This window comes from Balaenoptera physalus (assembly GCF_965194825.1).
Source record: "Balaenoptera physalus genome assembly, chromosome: 4".
Lineage (NCBI taxonomy): Eukaryota > Metazoa > Chordata > Mammalia > Artiodactyla > Balaenopteridae > Balaenoptera > Balaenoptera physalus.
This window is the reverse complement of record NC_138891.1, coordinates 80,102,046-80,123,896: the sequence shown is the minus strand read 5'-3', so window position 1 is coordinate 80,123,896 and position 21,851 is coordinate 80,102,046. Positions and strand designations below refer to the sequence as shown.

Below are 21,851 nucleotides of genomic sequence, written 5' to 3'. Positions count from 1 at the left end.
ACCCAATGTGAGCAAATAGATACATTGTTTGAAGTATCTCAGCCTCAGGTTATCCACGAAGAGGTAAGTCAGACCCACATGCAAATTAATAAAAAATGTTTCTATTCAAACCACCACCAATAGCACTGACTAGATACTTACTAACGTTCCTTCTGGCACTAATATTGCCTCAAGTATTACCTCCACATTAACTATGTTAATATAGGCAGCAGATACATGTATTACCTCCACATTAACTATGTTAATATAGGCAGCAGATACATGGATAATTATAAACAGCAGGGAATGTAAAATGCATTTTAATTGTTTTTGAATGCACTGTGTTATGTCCTAGTAGCAGATTTACAAACATGCTGCATATGGGTCACTTATACTAACAGTAAAATTCACATCTATTGCCTAAGCATACACTGCTCTTTGTGGAGGCAGCAGACAAGTACACACAGGGCGGAGGGGATTAAACCTCCCCTAACCACCACCCACCACAGAGATTCTCAACACAGAAGATGGCTTACAGTTGTAAATTCTTTCTAAGAGAGGATGAGCATGAGATTAGGGTGGAAAAGTACTGCGTGTCTATGAACAAGACAGTTCAGTCAGGGAAAGTAAGTGAAGTCACAGAATATTGGAGATGGAAGCAACCTCAGATATAATCAAGTCCAGTCTCCATTTTATGGGTCAAAAAACTGTCCCACAGAGGTTGGGAGGTTCAGGGATCACATGGTGAGCATAGGAAGAGAATCTTGGTGTCCCAAGTTCAGTGCTCTTTCTATACTACTTTAAAGGTCCTATAAAGGAAGTTATGATTGGCCTTTCACGCACTTGAAACATCTGGGGCAAAGGCCTGGGCTTGCGTAAGGGAAGATGGAGACCGTGTGTGTGTACAGGGGACTGCCGGATGGGAATGGTGACCAGCAGGAAGGCAAGTTTGATGTGAATACACAGAATGTGTGCAGGGCCAGTGGAGGCAACTGGAGAGAGCAGGGCCATAGGGGTAACAGCTCTAAGGCTGTAGTAAGAAGTTTGTGGAGGAGGTCCGAGAGAAAAAAGGAACACTGTGGAAGGGGGAAAGAGTATTCTCTTGGGAGAGTATAAGTTTTGGAACTTGTACATTTTCTCCACAACAATGTAAAGTGTACTGAATTAATCTGCTTCTCAGAACCTCAGATTTGCCTTATAAAAGAGGGAGAAATGATAAAAGTTCTCTTTTAAAGCCTCTGAAGTGCCTCCAGTTAAGTTTTCCACATACTTTCATGGTTTCTGAATAATCATCCCCAGGACCCTGGAGCAGGGCTCGTGCAGGGAATCTTGATTCACTGGAGGGAAGATCAAGGGGAGGAGAGACAGCTGCTCCAAATACATCCCTCTTAGGGGAGTTTAGAAGCAGAAGGGAATCACTGGGTGTCCCTTGGCAGGGGTGGGAAGAGGACAGGGTGGTGTGAAGGAGAGTGGCCTTGATTCACCACTTTAATGTGAGTTTTAGAGAAAATGAACCTTTTGGATCCTTGGGCTCTGTATGAATTCTTGGATTATCCCACCATTCTCTCCTAATCCCTGTGTTCTAAAGCCTCTCCTCTCCAGAGCTTCCCAGCGCACAGTCAGTGATTTTTTCTGCAATCTGTAGGACATTTTTGTTCAACATTACAGAAGGCCATACTCAACCTTTTAATCTGATATTACTTGTAACTTTTCTTCTACGAAACCTGACTTCTCCCTTTGCTTACAGTGTTTAAATATTTCTGGCTGCTTGGTAGAATTAAAGTGAATCAGACTGTCTATTGGAGTGGGTCCCCCACAGGATCTGAAAAACAGTGCTGTAAGCAGTAGGTTTACTGTAAACAGTAGATCAACTGAATGCAGGGCACACTTCAGGGTCCCTGGGTCAATTCAGCCTCCATCCCAGCACATGGAGTTTGGCTTCATTTCACACATCCTAGGACCATTGGGTATAATGAGTCATACTGCAATGGACAAAGCCCAGGCTGAATTTAACTCTCAGCTCCACCATTTTATATCTGTGGTGTCTTAGGTTAGTCACTTAACTTCTCCAATTCTTAGCTGCCTCCTCAGTGAAATGAGGATAATACTATCTCCACCTCATAGGTTTTGTTGATGATTAAATCATATGATGTCCAGGATGCATGCACATGGAACTGATATACCAGATCGTCAATAAATATTGGCTTCTTTTATTTCCACAATAGAGAAGGGTCATCTGTACAAAAGACTTGGATCATATAGCCAAGGTTATCTATCTTGTTTCTCTAAAGTTTCTAACAGAATCCCAAGTTCTAAATCATTGTTTCTTCTAACATGAAGAGTAACGGTCTTTATATTGTATTTAAAATCAGATTTTGTAAGGATAATGAATTATAGATCCCTGATGGTAGAGACCATGATCATTAATTCAATAAATGTTGACTGACCAACTATTATGGGCTGGTCACTAAGACCTAGGGATGCAGCACAGAACAAGACAACGTGGTCTTGCTCTACCACCTAGCACACGGCCTGGTGATCAGTACGTATTTGTTGAAGTGAACCCAGACATGTTTAGACAACATTATATAGGATAGGAGTCCTATACTCCTGGGAACAATCCTCAGGACAGTGAGATACTCCTATAACTCAGCAGAAACAGGAGATTTGATTTATAAAGGAGGGCTGGAAAATCCCCCTGACTACTGTGGGAGCATCTCCTACTTTCAGAGACCTGCCCTGATGTGTTTTGCGACCCTCTGTACTCTCAGGTATAAACTGGCACAACCACACGAACTGGGCTGTGAGCCACTACTGCCTTATAGACGGATCCTAGAGACATGTGAATATTCCACACTACTGCCAGGGACTGGAGTTGGGAATTAAACACAAAAAAAACAAAAAACCACAGCAACATACAAAAACCCTCACCAACTTCCCAGAGTTGCACTTAGGTACTATCATGCAAATTATATACGCATGATTTCCATAAAAACCAGTCACAAATGTCAATTAGTGTTCATTAATATGCAGTAAAATTCTCACTTGAAAATTATTAAGAGCCAAGAATGAATTCCACTTGGCTGCCCTCCTTTAATGAGAACTGCTGTGAAGTGCTCTGTGCTATTTCTCATCAGCGAAACAGTAAGGTGTCACGACAAAGCAAGCTTCACGCAACAGAAGGACCAGAGAGAATGATCATTTGAAGGTTTCAGAGGCTGGTTTTGGACAGCTCAAGTTTTATGCTGCTATAGCTGAGACCTCAGTCCTGTTGGATACCCAGAACATACGCTGAGTGAATTCATTAATCTACCTTGCCAACGGAGCCATGGTGGTACTGAGTACTTCTTTAAAGGATGTTTGTGAGGGTGCCGTACAGCTAGAAAAAGGTAAATAGCACTTCGTTCCTGAGGTTCAGTCTGTTCAGGAAACAATGTTCTACTCCTCAAAAGCAGCAGAGATCCAAGGCCCTTGGAATTAATGGGACTCATTCCTGAAAAGCCTTCTGGTTAGAATTTTTATGAGTGAACTCACATGCTGTGTCTGTAAATTCCAGTTTCATCTGGACATTGGATTTCTCTGAACGGTTGTTCAGTGTTGTTGTGCAACCCAAGACACTGTGTGACAGTGATTCAGGCTCTTTGAGGATAAAGAGATGGAAAATATAAGCTACTGACACTGGACTGTTCATTCTGCAGCCACTTCCTTATCAAAGTGTCCTAAACTTGGCCTGAAAGGAGGGGGTACGGAATAGACTTGTCTAAGAATAGTTTAACCCAGTGGTTACCAAACTTTAGTGCACATCAAAATCACCTGGAGAGTGTCTTAAAAAATACTGATTGCAGGCCCTTTACTGCCAGAGTTTCTGAGTCAGTAGGGCCTGAGAATGTGCATTTCTAGTAAGTTCCCAGCTGATGCTGCACCTGTTGATCTGAGAATCATTCCATGAGAACCTGAGTCTAGCTTAAGGAAACGTAAGGCTTTCATCAGATTGTGTGGAACCACACAGTCCTTGGAATAACTTTTAACTTGTTACTCCAAGCTCCTGTGATGAGGCTCATGCACACACATATAGATCAAATCACTTGAATCGTTCACTAGAAATTAATTTCAGAGAAGTACTAAGAAATCAGACACCTAGAATATACAATGGAGGAAAGACATTCTCTTCAATATGTGGTGCTGGGAAAACTGGACAGCTATATGTAAAAGAATGAAATTAGAACACTCCTTAACACCATACACAAAAATAAACTCAAAATGGATTAAAGACCTAAATGTAAGACCAGACACAATAAAATTCTTAGAGGAAAACATGGGAAGAACACTCTTTGACATAAATCACAGCAAGATCTTTTTTGACCCACCCACCTCCTAGAGTAATGGAAATAAAAACAAAAATAAACAAATGGGACCAAATGAAACTTAAAAGCTTTTGCACAACGAAAGAAACTATAAACAACACATTAAGACAACCCTCACAATGGGAGAAAATATTTGCAAACGAATCAATGGACAAAGGATTAATCTCCAAAATATATAAACAGCTCATGCAGTTCAATATCAGAAAAACAAACAACCCAATTAAAAAATGGGCAGAAGACCTAAATAAACATTTCTCCAAAGAAGACATACAGATGGCCAAGAGGTACATGAAAAGCTGCTCAACATCACTAATTATTAGAGAAATGTAAATCAAAACTACAATGAGGTATCACCTCACACTGGTTAGAATGGGCATCATCAGAAAATCTACAAACCACAAATGCTGGAGAGGGTGTGGAGAAAAGGGAATCCTCTTGCACTGTTGGTGGGAATGTGAATTGATACAACCACTATGGAGAACAGTATGGAGGGTATTCTGGAAAATATTTTGGTATGCCTCCTTTTGTTTTGTTTTGTTTTATTTCACTGAATATCAGAGACCATATGTTAAGAATACAGAAGTTCTGGATCATTTTCTCTTTTCCAAAGGATATGTTTTTTAGCTTCTGTTAGAGTGTTAGAATAAAACTGATTATCTTTTTTTTTTTTTTTAGTTGGAAGAAAATGTTTATTTCATAAAAAGGTATGAAGGTAGAAAACCAGTAAGAATAGGGAAAGGAGAACTTAACAAGTGGGAGATTTTGAGGCAACTAGGAAGTGATCTGGACAAAACTTTCACAGGCAAGAGAGTTTCATATACCATAACCACTACACTGAAAGGCATCTAATAACCAGCCAATTTTATTTGTATCAGTAGTACTACGAATAATTCTCTACACTTCCACCTTTACTAAGGAAAATGTAATCAGTGAAGACCTAGCTGGCTTTAATGTTTTCAGTGTGTCTCGAGTTATCAAAGATTAACTGTAAGAGAGTAGGATGAAGTAGAGACCTGCATTTTTGTGTTGAGAAAATATTAACCTTTAATTGCGCAACTTAATTATTGGGTATGCCTTTGCTGTTTGATTTTTGTTTATTCTTCCCTACAACATTAGCATGATGGAAGTATAATTACTTGGTCACCACTTAACAGTTCAGTTCTGTTTTTCAACATGTAACCAAGGGTACAATTAATTTAAACACTTTTAACAGTAAACAATTGTGTATATGGTAAAATAAGTTGGCTTTTTTCAAATTTAAAAGGTATAGTATCAACTGAAGCTAACTCCACTCAAGAAATAATTGAGTGTCTTCTATTAAGCAGGCACAGTGCTGGTATTACATGAATATTACCTCCTACTAATCATTCTAAGAACTTCAGAAAAGACTAGTGAAACCAGAGCACTACCAGAGGACTAACTGTAACCCTTCATACCCTGTGGTCTATTTTTCTTGCTGTTACAACAAGTAACATGAAGTATGGCCACTTTGTAGAACCAGAGAGATAAAATCACTGTCCTATGGCTAGAAAGTAGCAGATGCTATAACACGAACCCAAGGCCTTGATTCCAAGATCAACTCTTTTATACTGCCATTATGATGCCTTTATACAATTCATTAGCAGACAGTTTTCTCCACCTGGCAGTCATTTTCTTACTTTAATTTTTTATAAGGAAAACACTGTGAAGAAGCAAAGTAAAAAACTGATTTAATCCTTGGCAGTACAGTGGCAATTAAATAGCTGTTAAAAAAAAAAGTGTTTTGAGAACATGCCCAGGATTTTTGAGAACATTTCTACTGGACACCTTTGCTCCAAGCTTATCTTCCATTCAGAGAGGGAAGGGACCGTATTTAAAAACAAGAATAGGGTGGTCCAGCGGTTAAGACTCCATGCTCCCAATTCAGGGGGCCCGGGTTCAATCCCTGGCCCAGGAACTAGATCCTGCATGCTGCAACAAAGGGCAAGGTCATTAAATGAGTGCAGTGCAAGGACACACGGTTTGATAGGGTTAGCCTTCCACAATGTGGGTGGGCCACATCTAATCAGTTGAAGGCTTTCAGAGCAAAAAACAGAGGTTTCCTGGTGGGTTCTGGCCGAGGGGCCGGGCGAGGGGGTCGGGAGTTGTGCGAGAAGGCCACCGGGCCGCCCACCGCGGCCGCCACCCTCCCGCGTCCGCTCCCGCTCCCTCTCCCTCTCCCCTCCCGCCTGAGCCAAAACTGATCATCTTAATCCAGTCAGTGGCTAATCTGATTGGGGACTGGATTTCAACTGTTTATAAGATCAGGTCTATTTCTGGGCTAACTCCTCAGGCATAGTCCCTCGGGAGTCCCAACCAAAAGCCTAGGGTATTCGTACTAGTCAGGGTACTCCAGAGAAACAGAAGTAATATTTTAGATATAAATTAAAAAGAGTTATTACAAGGTTCTGGCCCACACAATTAATTATGAAGGCTGAGAAGTCGCATGATCTGTCATCCACAAGCTGGAGACACAGGAAAGCCAGTGGTGTAGTTCAAAGGCCTGACAGCCAGAGAGCTGATAGTGTAGGTGCCAGTCTGTGTCCGAAAGCCTGAAAACTAGGAGTGCCAAGGGCAAGAGAAGATCAATGTCCCAGCTCAGTAGTCAGGCAGAGGAATTTCAACCTTCCTCTGCCTTTTTTGTTCTATGCAGGCCTTCAACAGACTGGGTGATGTCCACCCACATTGAGGAAGGCCAACTGCTTTACTTAGTTCCCTAACTCAAATGCTAATCTCTTCTAGAAACACCCCACAGATACACCCCAAAATAATGTTTAACCAGATATCTGGGCATCCTGTGGCCGACACAAATAGACACATAAAATTAACCGCTGCAGTGTTTTTCAGGCCTTTCCACTTTGGTGGGCCTAACACCCCCATTTTAATCTCCCCAGCACAGTGAGATTGTAATAGCTCTGGTTACCTTAGCTTTTTAGCACCTGCTTTCTGTTTGGCTTTCTTACCTCTTGGTCTGTGCTACCTATACATTGGTGAATGACTTATAAGGAAAATGGTTCAAACTTATTGGGCTGATTCCTCTGTGCCTCTTTTCTTTCCATGAGCATGGCCTCTTTTGTCCCGGCTCACTTAGTATCCTTGAATTCGCCCTTTTTTCCCTCCCTAGCCCTATCAGGCTGCAGAATGTTCTGCTCAGCTTCTCTGAGTCTTAGCAGCTGCTTTTTGCTTGGGTTCTTAGCTTCTCCTCACATGCTACTTAATAAATGGTAAATGTCTCAAGGAAAAATGCAACCTAGGATGTAGGGCACTCAATGAATTTCTCTTCTTTCTAAGGTCTTAGCTCTCAAGCACTGGCTGCCTTGGTAGGTCTTTTACACCTTCAAATAGATTTTTGAAATCCAGCTTTTCTAGATGTCCCCTCTGGGAGCAATGGTCTACTACCAGGTAGACCATTACGGCCAGAAGCAGATGCTTAATGTCTTGTAATATGTTTAAGCTTAAATTATTTTTACTGTCAAGACCAAACTGTTTAAAGATAATCTTTACAGATGCAAATCACAGTGCAAACAGTATAAGACATAACTATCCTTACTATTAACTGTGAGACCAATTAAGATACATTATAGAATCCCTAAATTGTAAGAGACAAACCTATTATAGGGATTGGTTTAACTATCATTATTACTCCATCAGTGCATTCTTGAAAATAAATGTTGATGTAAAAGTATTAACACAAAGGATGATGCTTATGCTTCAGGTTTATATACGTCCAAACTAAAGTTAAAATTTCTCCTTAGAAATTAATCACAATAACTTCTATTCTGGTTTTCATTTCTTTCTTTAGTTTTCAATCTAGGACACAAAAATCCATTTCAAAGCTACTGAGCAAAAATTGCAGCATGTGTTATAGAAGCCAACAGCAAAATGTCTGCCATAGGACTTCATGATTTTGTTCCCTCCACTTAGCTTATGTTTGCATTCTGAACACAGAATCACAACTGGGTTTGTAATATAGATTAGAGATCACAGATTTCCATAGCGTGTCCATGAACTCACAGGCCCACACAGCAGCCTTCAGCTGAGGATTTAAAAATCTCATATACTTCTTGCTACTTTGTCAGTTCACCATTTATATTTCACTTGTTCATACTCACCAGCTTCCCTTAATGCTTCTCTGATATTTTCTCTAGCCCTAGCGTGGTGAGGAATCCCACTCCTCTCCAGCCTTATGGGCTAGACTGAATTTTTACATGCAAACAAGAGCAAAACTAAAAATGAAAGCCAAGTAGTCTTGGGAAGCTCACTACCAATACCAGGTTGAGTAAAATCATTTGTTTAAAAATGTTCGCATCTGTTGCTTGGCACCGATCCTTAAGCTCCAAGACCCCTACCTTCTCAACTAATTATCCTCATGTCAAGTAATCAATTGTAGTTGATTGACTATATACTCATAAAAACCCCCAAATCCCAAATCCCTCAAAATAGAGGGAGAAGACCGGGATGGAATCAAAGAACTTTTCTCAATCCAACTATTAAGGAAAGGACATTAACAAAAACATTAGCAGATATGGCGTTGTGAGAAAGCATTGTAACAGCCTATTCTCTCTGAAAGCGGCCCCCTCCCCACTGATCATGCTGCCCCTGCCACAGATGAAGACCACGTATAATTCCTCAGCATGGAATAAATGAGCAAGGGGAATTGTAAACAGTCTGGCCAACCAGAAGCAATAGAGACACAATGCAACCAAGACACTGCAGACCCTGCTCCCCACTGAGCTGATATAATCCACACTTGGCAAGGATGAGTTCTCACTGCAGGGCTCTCCTGCCTAAATACACAGGCTCCCCTGGAGAAAGGCGGTGGGAGAGGGGAGAGCAAGACAAAAGGAGGGAGGGAAACAACTGCTGTAGGGGAAACCCACAGTGAGCAGTAAAATTGTGTGTGTTCCCTTTGACCCAGAAATGCCAATTTGGGGGATTTTCCTATGGAAATAAAAACCAAAGTGTAAGGATAAATGTAGAACGTTTACTGTGGCATAGTTTGTCGTGTAAAAAAAAAACAAAACAAAAAAACACTGGAGGAAAACGCAGAATATCTATCAATACAAAAATAATGGGAAAAATTACGGAAATTTTCTGCAAAGGAATATTATAAATAAATAAATAAATAAATAAAGGAATATAATAAATAAAATGAAACAGAATAACTTGTATTATATGATCCCATTTACATATGAAATAGAAAATAGCTCTACCTATGTTTGTTTGAAAGTAGAAAAGGGGTGAAGAAGTGGTTTTGTCAGGAACGTGGAAAGGAAAGTAGGTGGAGATTAGTAACATTTTCTTTCTATACTGCTATTTACTAGACTTGTTATAATGAGTGTGTATTACTTTCATAATTTAAAAAAGTAATAAATTAAAACTATAAAAAGGATTTATAAAAAAAAAAAAAAGGATTTATTGAGACTGTATTATTACAAGTAATGCCAGACCCCAGAGTTCAGTGGGGTGTATAGTTCTCTGGCATTTGCTTTAAATTGATCCTGGTGGGTAAAGGTAGACAGCAACTTCTGCTCCCGGAGACAGGCCTCACCACGTGTCCCTCAGTAGAAGCCAATTAAAGCACAGACTCGACAGTGCCTCTGGAAAAGGCCAGTGGTTGTGAAATGAAAACTACATCTACCTCTCCAAAGGCTCAGCCGCAAAAATGAAAACTACATCTACCTCTCCAAAGGCTCAGCCGCAGAGCTTCCCAAGGGGTTGCCTGAGCCAGTGAGCAGCAGGCAGAGGCGTGGATGAGAATAGAACAGGCTTTTGTCTGGGAAAATCCCACTACTCCAACTACACACAGCTTTTGTTGGTCCCTGTTCCATATTCCAGAGATGAGATGCACAAGGCTGGCCTGGCCGCTGCAGGAATAAATATTAAACTCTGTGGGAAAGATGCTGCCGCCCAGGTTTGAAGTGTTCTGTGTTAGCACCTTGGTGGACATCTGTAAGCCAGTTGTGGGACTTCCAATTGTCACCCACAGGATTGCATTAAGGCCTTGGAGGTGTGACACTTGGCTTAGTGTTTGCAATTTGGTTTCATGCTAATAGAAGCTTCCAGATCCTTGGGGCGGGGGGCAGGAGATATATGATATTCAATAATGAACAAAAAAATATGCAGAAGCTAGCAGCCTGAAAAGAATTAACTTTTTTGTTCATTCATCTTCCAACATTTTTTTTCTATTCTTGTACAATTCTGCTATCTTCCATCTATGCCTCTTCTTCTTTCTCCCTACTAAGCCCCTTAAAAGATTTTTTTACTTAATGTTTTGCTGATTATCATAGAAATCCATACTTATAATAGCAATCACGGAAAATATGGATAAGTTTAAAAAAAAGAAAAGTAATCATTTATAATCCCACTGCTGGTAATATTTTAGAATAGTTTCTTCTTATCTTTATACTTACTTTATAAAGTCAGTCTGCATGTGTGTATCTTTGCAAGTACAGCTGAAATGTCTCACATACATAACTAATATTATGCATGAATATGAGAGAATGTGATGGAAGTGCGAAGGGGGTTTGGACAGTGTATTACTGCTGGGATCTGCAGGGTGGTGGTGTGGCTATGTGTTCTGGTGTGTCAAGCCTGTATTAATATTCCTCAAACTGACTGACAGCAGCCTCATGTCTCCGCCCTTCTTTTCTCCTCACAGCTGCCTTGGAAGTCAGCAATATTTGCACATAAAGATTCCCATGGGTGGTTATTTGATGTTCTTTCATCCAGTCTTTCATTTTCAGATAACTGGGTACCTAGGACCCCAGCAGGTCACTACTCTCTTCCCTTTCCTGTCTCCTGCCGTCATCTTTCCTGCTTCCTCTTCACTCCAATCTCCTGGGTTTATCTAAACAGCATCCAAAAGCAGGCAGCCATCACCAGGCAGGGCACAACACAGAATCACTGAAATGTCCATTTGGAAAAGGCACTCAATTAAGGATGCACCCTGTTCACCTGTTCAGAGGAAATACTACAGCTAATGTGGCCCTCAGAAGATTCCACTTCATGCAAAAATCAGGAATTTCTTAAATTAGAACCAAGAAGGACATTGTTGGTCCGGAGTCTTGCCATTTCCCTAGTTAAGACTTTCGCTTCTGCCTCCTCTCCCAAGGTCTCCCCAATTACCCTTGGAAAATCAGGATGGTGAGGTGACAGTGCTGATTGATAGTCTGACATTGCAGCATAGGCAGACAGCAATGGGAAGGCCCAGAGAATTCTTTCTTGGGTGTTCCCAATGTCACTCTAGAACAGGTACCCACAGCAGCAAGAGAGCAGTTCCAAATAGCAAGGCCCTGGGCAGAATCATGAAGTTTCTCTAAGAGGTCCTCCCATGCCATTTTCTGTCCTCACACCAAGAAATCGCTTCTCCCCATCAGAACTCCAGAGCTCTCCGGCTAATCTACACATATGCAAAGTTCCTCACCACAGCACTGAAGACTGACTATCCCCAGACCATCACGTCTACAATTATCTCTTCCTTATCACAAACACCATAAAGTGGAGATGACTGAGAGGTTTCACACCCCTCCTGACCTCCTTATTTTTATTGTGGATTAAAAATAAACATCCTGAGGCACTTTTGAATAGGAATCTGTGATCTGACGGGAGAACACATGTGGAAGGTGGCTGAGCAGTCCTGTCTATAGCTTGTCAATCTGCATGGCCTCAACCCTCTATTGCCAGTTGCCTCTCTAGTCACAGCCCAGGAACCGGGTTGAAGCAGGCCTGAATCTTGCAGAGATGGTCTGCCGGCCTAATCGCTTGGTCCTCTGTTGCTTGGCAACCCAGCCTGAAGTATACTGACCCAGATTTAGGTTCAGGTGATAAAGGGGTACTTAGACCCTCTCAATTCCCTCCCACTGAGGCAAAGTGGCCATGAAAGAGATCAGAGGATGCAGCATACAGCCTATGAATTCAGTTTGACTTGGAGCATTCTGAGTATTTGTGTGATGGGTGAGATCTGTTTCTGGTTAATCCCAGGAGTATATTGAATGAATCTGACCTCCTCTTGTTTACATCCCTTAGAGTAGATTGTACAAAGTCTCTAGACTGGATTGGACACAGAATAATATTCTGGAAGTGCCTTGGACATAAACAGACCTCAAGGCCTTGCTTGGGCTGGAGACACTGCCCAAGAATTGCTCAAAATTTGACCCAATCAAAAGTTACATGGCTCCCTACAACAAACAGACTAAAGTCCAGGCTCCTGTGTCCTTTACAATTGGCCTTTAGCTCTCCTGCTTCACCTCTTACTGCAAACCTGCCCTGACCCTCCCTGACCCCCGTCTTCACCTCACTCAAAGCCACACCAGCACTTTGGCCCTGACTCAAATGTCTGCTTAAGTTACTCTGTCTGTCTGGAAATGCCCTTCCACACCACAGCTGCCAGTCAGAGAGCCACACCTCCTTCAAAACTTGACTCAAAAGGCACTTCTTCCTTGGATGAAAATAACAATTCCTCCTGAAATAGCTAGTTCTCTCCCCCGGCCCCCCCACCCCTGGAAACGCTGGCTAGCCTCCACTCCTTCTCCCATATTTTCATAGCAGGTGTGATAATTATAGCACTCAGCACAGCTGTCTTATACAGGCCTTGTCTACACTGCTGTCAAAGGAACTGTGTCCTTTAAAGGCTGATTTCTTTATTCTTCTATTTGGAACGAATGCATTCCATCTTAATTAATCCCTCCTCACGCTGACAAGCTCTTTTCCACCATCCCCTCTGGACTCACACCCTCAGGGGCACTCCATTAACAGGCCCTGCTTTTCCCAAGTCATTGTTGTCAGTCTTTCTCCCGATCCAGATACTATTAATGCTCATTCTCCTGAAGGCTCATTCTCCCCCATCCCGAGAAAGCAAGGTGGGTTCAGTATTACCAATGTTCTCTGGCCATATCATCTATCTCTGTCGGAGTAGCTCATGATTATGACAAGTGTCTCCAAAAGAACACCTTGAGAAGTCTAGATGGAAACCAATGCCCCATGGAAACACATAAATATTTTATCAGGCTCTGAACAAGACTCTTACTCATAAATATTTAAACCCCTTGAGAACAGAATGCTCGATGGCTAATTAGAGTCAACTTGTACTGGGATGGGGAGCTGAGAGGAGGAGGTGAATACAACAGCAATGGCGGCAGGCATTCTACAGTCTCTTTTAAGGATCTAGAAACGCTGAAAGTGCACCTGAGGGCTCCCCAGTTTGCCTGCGCACTCCTTTTCCAAGTGCTTTCCCTCTGCAGTGGAAGTCAGCGCCCAGTGGGGCTGTCTAGGAAGGGCACGGTTGGGCTGCAGGCCGGCTGCCACATCGGTCATAGCCACCATAACCTTGCCATACTTCTCTCAGCACTGGTGGCACAAAGGTTTTCAAAGAAGTACACAGAAGCCAAAATGAGGCAGACTCTATAAGAATGTTCATGGCAGCTTTATTCAAAATAGCTCCAAACTGGAAACAACCCAAGTGTCCATCAATAAGAGAATGGATAAATAGAAGGTAGATATTCATATTGTGGAATACTATCTTGAAATAAAAAGAAATAAACAACTTTTATACTCAACCACATGGCTGAATCTCACGGACATTGTGCCAAGCAAAAAGAAGCCAGACACAAAAGTACATACTGTGTGAATGCATTTATATGTTCAGGAACCAGCAAGACTAATCTATGGTAACACAAATCATAACAAAAGTTGCTTCTGGGGGGTGGGAGTAACTAGAAAGGGGCAAGGGGGAAATTTCTAGGATTGAAATTTTTTATATCTTGTTTGGGATAAGGGTTTGTCAAAACTAGCCCAGCTTCTAACACAGGATTCAGCTTCAAAGCACTGTGGAGATAAGAGTGGCCACTGATCTCCAGGATCACCATTTACCTATAAAATATTGATTAACCTGAATTACTTACAAGGACTTCTAGTATTTTACCAAGGGTTTTGTAACCCTTATGGGAGGCAATGTCTTGCCTGTGTCATTTAATTATCTAATTAATTCAACAATTATTTATTAATTGCCTACAATATGCCAAACAGGAACATAGCCATGAATAAAACAAAAAATTTCTTGTCCTTACTGAAGCTTACATTTGAGTGGAGGATATATGGATGATTAATAAAGAAACAGATATATTATTTAATGCTGGGTAATGGTAAGTACAGTGAAGAAAGCTAAAGCAGGGTCAGAGGACAGGGAGTGACAAAGTGCGGTTTTGGATCAGGTGGTCAAGGAAGACCTGATGGAGGAGGTCACATTTGAAAAGAGCCCTGAATGAACTGAGGAAAGAAGCACTGCAAGTATTTGAGGGAAGAGAGTTCAGGCAAAGAAAAGCAAGGAAGACAGTAAAGTGAGGGGAGTGTGACAGAATATAAGGGCAAAGAGGCCAGATCACATAGGGCTTTGCTAAGTCCTGGTAGAGAGTTGGATTTTATTCCAAGTGTGAGGGATTTTATTCCATTGGAGGGTGTTAAGCAGGGGAGTGAGATCATCCAACTGATGTTTTAAGAATGGGAAAAAGGAAGCAATGAAGAGATGTGCCTAGGATTCTTAGGGAAGAGTCAGAAGAATAAGATCCTCCCCCCACCCCGAAATGTCAATATCTTTCACTCATCTATTTCTTAACCACCTTCTGATTCGAGTTCTGTACGTCTGAAATTTTTCACAATAAAATGCTGGAGAAAAAAAAGAGAGGTAGGAACTTGGATCCTTTATCAGGCAAAACTCATCAGTAACTAAAGGTAAGTGTTATGGTTCTCAATGCCCTTCTGCAAAATAAAGGCTCTGATTTTTAACTAAATGTGGAACATTCTTTTCAACTTTCAAATCCACCTTCTGGGCCCAAGTCAGTCCACGTTCCATTGTCTCTGTGGAAAGGCAGAGCCTCAGTGCTTCTTTCTTCTCTCTCCCCCTGCCCTCACTTACTCTCTGAAAACCTACAAGGGAGTTGAAAGAAATACAAATTTGGGAAAAGGAGGGACTTTTCAGAGAAGTTCTATACTCCCCCAACTCCATCTGGAAATGCCCTTATGGTCAAACAACAAAAAAGGAAATAGTAAAACCCTCAGCAGGAAACAAACTGTTAAGCACCTATTGTCCTCCCCAGAGAATCTCTTTCCCTCCATCATTACCCTCCCACTCTTTTGAGAGCCTTCTAGGCTGGAAGTCTAGGCTGGAAGTTGCTTCACCCCACCCACCCTGAGTCTCCCCTAGGCCACAACTCTGCTTTCACTAGACTTGGAAGTTCTCTATCCCCAGGGCACCATAACTCTGCCTCTGCCAAGCTCAATGCTAGCCTTTACTGGGGAACAGGGAAAAGCTAAAAGCTGGAGGCGGAAGAGAAAGGGAAATACAGGGAGCACTCCAGAGACAGTGGTGGCCCTGAAGTGGAATTAGGTTGGCAAAATGGGGACCAGAGAGCCACCAGTCCCCTCCCAAGAGATCCCTAACTCAAGCGAAGCCTGCCAAGGCATTTTCTTCTGCAGACTCAAACTGCCTTACACTATGTACAACCACTTTCTCAGCCATTTATCTCCATTTATTTAGCCATTTACGCATTTGCTCCAACTGCAGCAGGGGAAGAAGCTACTGTTTTGCAAGCCTGGCTGCTACTCAGCCTGCAGGGAGGCCTTCTATGCTGCATGTAGCCATTGGTGGAGAAAAAGTAGTTTTCCTTTGCAGGCTTTGCTGCCTCATACAATTATATCAACAAATTTTCCAGCTTTTAATCCCCACCTGAAAATCTTTCACTTAGGGGTGCAATAATTTAATGTTGCCCTCCATATCCTGGTTAAAGGACTACACCAGCAAAGACATTTCATTATAGGCTAGGACATAATTTGCCTATTATTCATGCACGCATGTACCTAGGAAACCAACAAAGGGAAGAGTAAGAGAGCAAGCAATGACGTCTCTCCCCCACAGATTCCTATTCGAAAATGTTAACAACTCAATTCTAAAGAAAAACCTCACGGTTCATATTCCGCAGCGTAGCACGTATAACTAGACATACACCACTCAAGTTCTAACAAGTGGCCTCTAGTTTCGGAGAGAGCTACAAGGATGCTGCAGCTCCCGGGCGATTCTCCTCTGCCCAGAACAAGGCAGTTCGACAAACCGCAGTGCAATAAAACTTTCTCTGTTCAGGACCTCACAGTGTCCGTGAGGGAGTCCAACCTATCCGCCACCCGGCACCCTGGGGTGCACGTGCCCCCCCCACCCCCTCCGCCACCAGGCAGGTTTGGGGACAAGCTCGGTGAGGAGGCTCTGGGAGGTCTACACGCTGTTCCCGGATCCCTCCGTTTCAGCAGACCGTCGCTCGTTTAACAAAACGGAACAGCCGCAGCCCCTCTTCCCGACAAATACCAGCAACCCTCCTCTTCTCAGGAAGCTGCCACGGGCATCCCTGGTCAGTGACCCCGGCTGGCCTCCAATTTCTAAGATAGTTTCATTACCGTTTCCAAAGAAGCTGCCCAGATTCTGGAGAGGAGAGAACGCCCTTCCTCCCCATTCCCCTTTTTACTTTAGAATTTAAGTGTTTGATGTTTTGTGGATATATCGTGTCCACAGAGATGTCCTGCAAACTCCCGAATTTGGGATCCTCCAGGGCGCGCTGCTCACCTCACCAGGTCCCGGACCGCCGAGGAGCGCCAAGCCCGCGGCCGGCTGCGGGACGCCCGCGGTGCCCGGGTATCTCGCGGGTTCGCGGGGCCGGAAGGGACGGGGAGGGGCGGGGGCAGCACCGCAGGGCGCCGCGCCCATCTCCGAGCCGGGAGCCGGGAGGCGGGCGCGGAGGCGGCGGGACGGCGGCGCGACGGCGGCGCGAGGCTCTGAGATCTGCACAGGGCGCGACGTGCCTTCGGGGCAGCCCCTGGCCGGCTGGGGCGGGGCCGGGCCTCCTGCCCCTCCCCTGGCACCGCCCCGCGCGCCGCGCCGGACCCGGCGCTCTGCCCGGGAGGGCGGGTCGGCCCCGTAGGGCCCGTAGGGCCCCGTTCGACTCGGGGCCACGCGGACCCGTGCGCCGCGCCCCGCTCCGCGTGAGCTGGGCTTCCCCCGGGGACTCCGCGGCGGACCGGGGAGGAGGACGCTCAGGCTCTGTTTCCCAGGAGCAGGAATTATGTCCGAGATTTTATCCAGGACTCTTCCCAGATCTCTCATTCGATACAGCCAGGCCCTTTCATTTGGAACATGCGGACAGTGAGCGGAACCAATTTGATCCTCCTCCTTGGGGGCTGCTTTAGTTAAGAAGGCACGTGGGTTTATCTTCTCCTTAGGACAGCTGACTTAAGAGACCAGAACCAGGGCTTCACTTCTGTGGTTCAGATTGAGGATTTGTCCTTCCCATCTCTGTGGGGCTTTTATTTTTCCTCAGAATTTCTCCTTGCTTTTAGCCCATTATTCTCACCATATTCTGCAAGATACTGGAATTTTTCTCCCAACGTGGTTCCCACCTTCAATCCCAGTGTTCTTTTTCTCAAATTGAAGTATCCCCAAGCCCTCAGTTGGCCAGACGCAGAAGGTTTTCCATCTTCCACCAAAGCCTGCCCTATTTACCTCAGAAAAGTTTCTGGAACATTTCCCCTCCTCTGCATTCCCATATTGCTGCTCTTGTTAGATTTTGATTACCTTGGCCCGAATCATTTTAAGTTTCCTTGCCTCCTGCCTCTCCCCACTCCCAAAACAGAACTAAGAATGTTGCTCTCCTGACAAAATAAGCAAAACATACCTCCCCTCCCCTGCCACAGACCTGCAGTAAACCCCCTCTGCAACTGGAATACAGTCCAAACTACTTTCACAATTGGAAACCAGCTTACCTTTCCAACCTTCGGTCCACTCAACACCTGTGTTCCAGTTATACTGAGTTGCACCAATTGCCATTCTTTGAATATACCCTGGTTGTTTAATGCCCTTGTGTGCTTTGGTCACTCTGTTCCCTTATCCTGGATTTCTCTGTATCCCCTTCTTTACCTGTTGAATTGCTCCCAAGCCTTCAAGATCCAACTGCCTTCTCCTTTAACGAAGTTCTTCCAGATCGTCCCAGTCAGATCTGGGAGATCAAATAATGTCCCTTTCCCAGCACTCTGTGCTTCTGTTACAGCACTCACTAAGTTGGTCTGTATGTTACAGCTGGCTGTGTCTTCTTGTCTCCCCACTGTCAGAGCTTGCAAGGCAGAAGGTGTTTCTGACTCAACTTCATCCCCCATGGCGACTGGCCACACACGTTTTAAAATAAATAACCATTCTTTGGTTGTATATAAACTGTGCTTATTGTAAAAATTCAAATACTTAAATGTATAAGGAAGGAAATTAACCCCCAACACACTGAAGTAACCACTGTTAATGTTTTGATGATCCTATTTTCATGAATATCTTTATGCACATGTCCCTCCACCACATATGCACAAATGGAATGATTTCATGTATGCTATGTTTAGGACACCCTCTGCTTTAGTTTTCTCCTTTCTTACCTGACTCTCCCCTCACTACTCTCCCTCATTCTCAACTATCTAAAATGTTAAGCATTCTGGGCTTCCCTGGTGGCGCAGTGGTTGAGAATCTGCCTGCTGATGCAGGGGACACGGGTTCGAGGCCTGGTCTGGGAAGATCCCACATGCCGCGGAGCAACTAGGCCCTTGAGCCATTACTGAGTCTGCGCGTCTGGAGCCTGTGCTCCGCAACAAGAGAGGCCACGATAGTGAGAGGCCCGCGCACCGCGATGAAGAGTGGCCCCCGCTTGCCGCAACTAGAGAAAGCCCTCACAGAAACGAAGACCCGACACAGCCAAAAATAAATAAATTAATTAATTAATTTAAAAAAAAAGTTAAGCATGCTAATATAACCATATATATTGATATCTATCTATATATATATTTTACAAAGTGAGTATAGTGTAAACATTTCTCTGCTTCTTGCTTTTCTCATTGAACAATGTTATAAAAATCCTTCCAGTTCAACTGGTATAGCTTTGATTCGTTCTTTTATTTTAGAGTTTGCATAATGTTCCACAGTATGGATGTACCAAAATTTATTCAAGTTTCCCTATTCATGACATTCAAATTCTTTTAAAAAAAATTGTCACTGCCACCAACATTTCAATAAACATCCTTATGCGTATATCCAAATGCCCTGGTACTTTAATTTCTGAGGGACTGATTCCCAGGTATGAGATTGGTCTATTTAAAATGTTAATAGATTGCCTTCTTAAAGACTGTAACAATGTACTTTGCATAATTTAGCCATTCTGGTAAGTGAATAGTGATAATTTGTTGTTCCTTTAATTTTTATTTCACTGACTACTAGTGAAGCTGTTCATGTTTTCTCTTTCTTTCCCCTTTTGGATTTTCTGTTCTGTAAATTGCTTAATCATATACTTAGTTCATTCTTCTTTTTGAGTTACTGGTCTTTTTCTTTTCAGAGTGTAAGAATTTCTTGTATATTATAGATAGTAATCCTATATATGTTGTATGTTAATATGTTGTATGTTTTGCAAGTATTGTACTTTCCCCAGTCTCTCATTTATCTTTTAACTTTGTTTGGAATTTAAAAACCGACTACAACTAATTCCAGTTGGTGTCAACTTAATATCACATGCCTTATAATGAGTCAACATAGCACTTAGGAAACTAAAATAGATTTTGCAGTTTCAAACTTCCTTGGGAAACCAATCTTCTATTTCAGTATTTTAAAAATTTGACATACCATCCTACTCTGTAATCCCATACTCAGTCACTATTAATCACATTGCCCCATTCACAAATATACTTCTGTTTATAGTATAATATAAATTTGCTATATATTATTATCTGGCAGAGTCACATTAAATAGACCATTTTGATTCATTAAAATTCTGGTCAACAAAATGTTAACTCATTTAGTGGTCATCACTTATTTATTTATTTTTGTCCAAACCTACTTATTTGGGAAAATGCCTCCCATGTAATTCTAGAGGTCTGCCAATCTTGCAACCCCACTCTTTTGAACATAATAGTGGGCATGACCCACACTAGAACAGATAGACTCTATGTCCCAGGAATTTGAATCTTGAATTTTAGATTGACACTCTCTTAAAATGACTGTCCTTAATCCCAGCCACTAAAATCCTCAGATCTGCCTTGTTTCTTTCGATTGTATGTATTCAGTTATTTTCTTAGTGGGTGCCCTGGCATTGTAGTTAACATCTGTACTTAAAATAATCTAATTTGGAGTAAGACCAACTTAATTTCAATAGCATACAAAGTTTTGCTCCAGTATAGCTCCATTCCCACTTTTGTGATATTATTTTCACACAAATATTTGTATCCTTTTTGTACTATAAGCTCATCAACACAGTTTTAAAATTAATTACTTTTTCATGCAGTTTATTTAAAACTCAAATAGGAAAAGAGAGTTACAAACAAAAATATATTTATACCATCTTTTGTATTTATTTGTGTAGTATGTTTACCAGTGCTCTTTATTTCTCCATGTGGATTTGAGCTACTGTCTAGTGTCCTTTTATTATAGCTTGAAGGACTTCCTTTAGCATTTGTTGAGGGCAGGTCTGCTAACCACAAACTCTTTCAATTTTTGTTTTCTTGGAATGATTGAATTTCTCCTTCACTTTTAAGGACAGTTTTGCTGGATATGGAATTTTTGGTTGACAGTTTTTTCCTTTTATTACTTTGAATATATTATCCCACTTCCTTCTGGTCTCCATAGTTTCTGATGAAAAGTCAGCTGTTAATTTTATTGAGGATCCCTTGGATGTGAAGAGCCATTTTTCTCTTTCTGCTTTAAAGATTCTATCTTTGGTTTTCTAAAGTTTGACTATGATGTGTCCAGATATGGATCTCTTTGTGTTTATCGTACTTACAGTGTGTTGATCCTCTTGGATGTGTAGGTTAATTCTTTTCATCAAATTTTGGAAGTTTTAAGCCATCATTTCTTCAAATATTGTTTTTGCCCTTTTTCTCCCCCTCCTCTCCTTCTGGGACTCCCACTATGCTTATGTTGGTACACTTGATGGTGTCGCACAAGTCTCTGAGGCTTTCTTCATTTTTCTCTTTTCTTCTTTCTGTTCTTCAGATTGCATTATCTCAAGTGACTTATCTTCAAGTGTGCTGACTCTTTCTTCTACCTATTAAATCTGCTGTTAAGCCCCTCTAATTTGTTATTTCAGTGGTAATTTTCAACTTCAGAATTTCAACTTGGTTCTTCTATTTTAATAACTTCTGTCTCCTTATTGATATTCTAGATTTTGTGAGACATCATCCTCATTCTTTTTTTTAAATCTTTATGTGTGATTTCTTTTAATTCTTTGAACATATTTATAATAGCTGACTTAAAAACTTTGTCTAGTAAATCCAAAATGGATTAAAGTTAGCACTGGAACTCTGACCAAGTTAAGCCCCTAAAGGTCCCCCTTCCTGTCATTCATGCTAATCCTTCTTAAGAAAAAGATACCCTCCATACTTCACCCTCTTGGCTCCTCATCTTGACTCCCTTTTAATTTTGTTCCACAAGGA

General features: G+C 42.2%; 1 protein-coding gene across 4 annotated transcripts in view; it reads right to left on the bottom strand.

Moving 5' to 3' along the window:
* GPR156 (G protein-coupled receptor 156) overlaps positions 1-17,212 on the bottom strand; it is a 92,650-nt gene extending 75,438 nt beyond the window's left edge. For 3 of the 4 annotated variants that reach the window (XM_082460033.1, XM_082460035.1, XM_082460036.1), the window contains exon 1: positions 16,969-17,212. The gene's annotated coding sequence lies outside the window, so the exon portion shown is untranslated. The other variant, XM_082460034.1, reaches the window with a different exon arrangement.
* Positions 17,213-21,851: the final 4,639 nt, after the last annotated feature.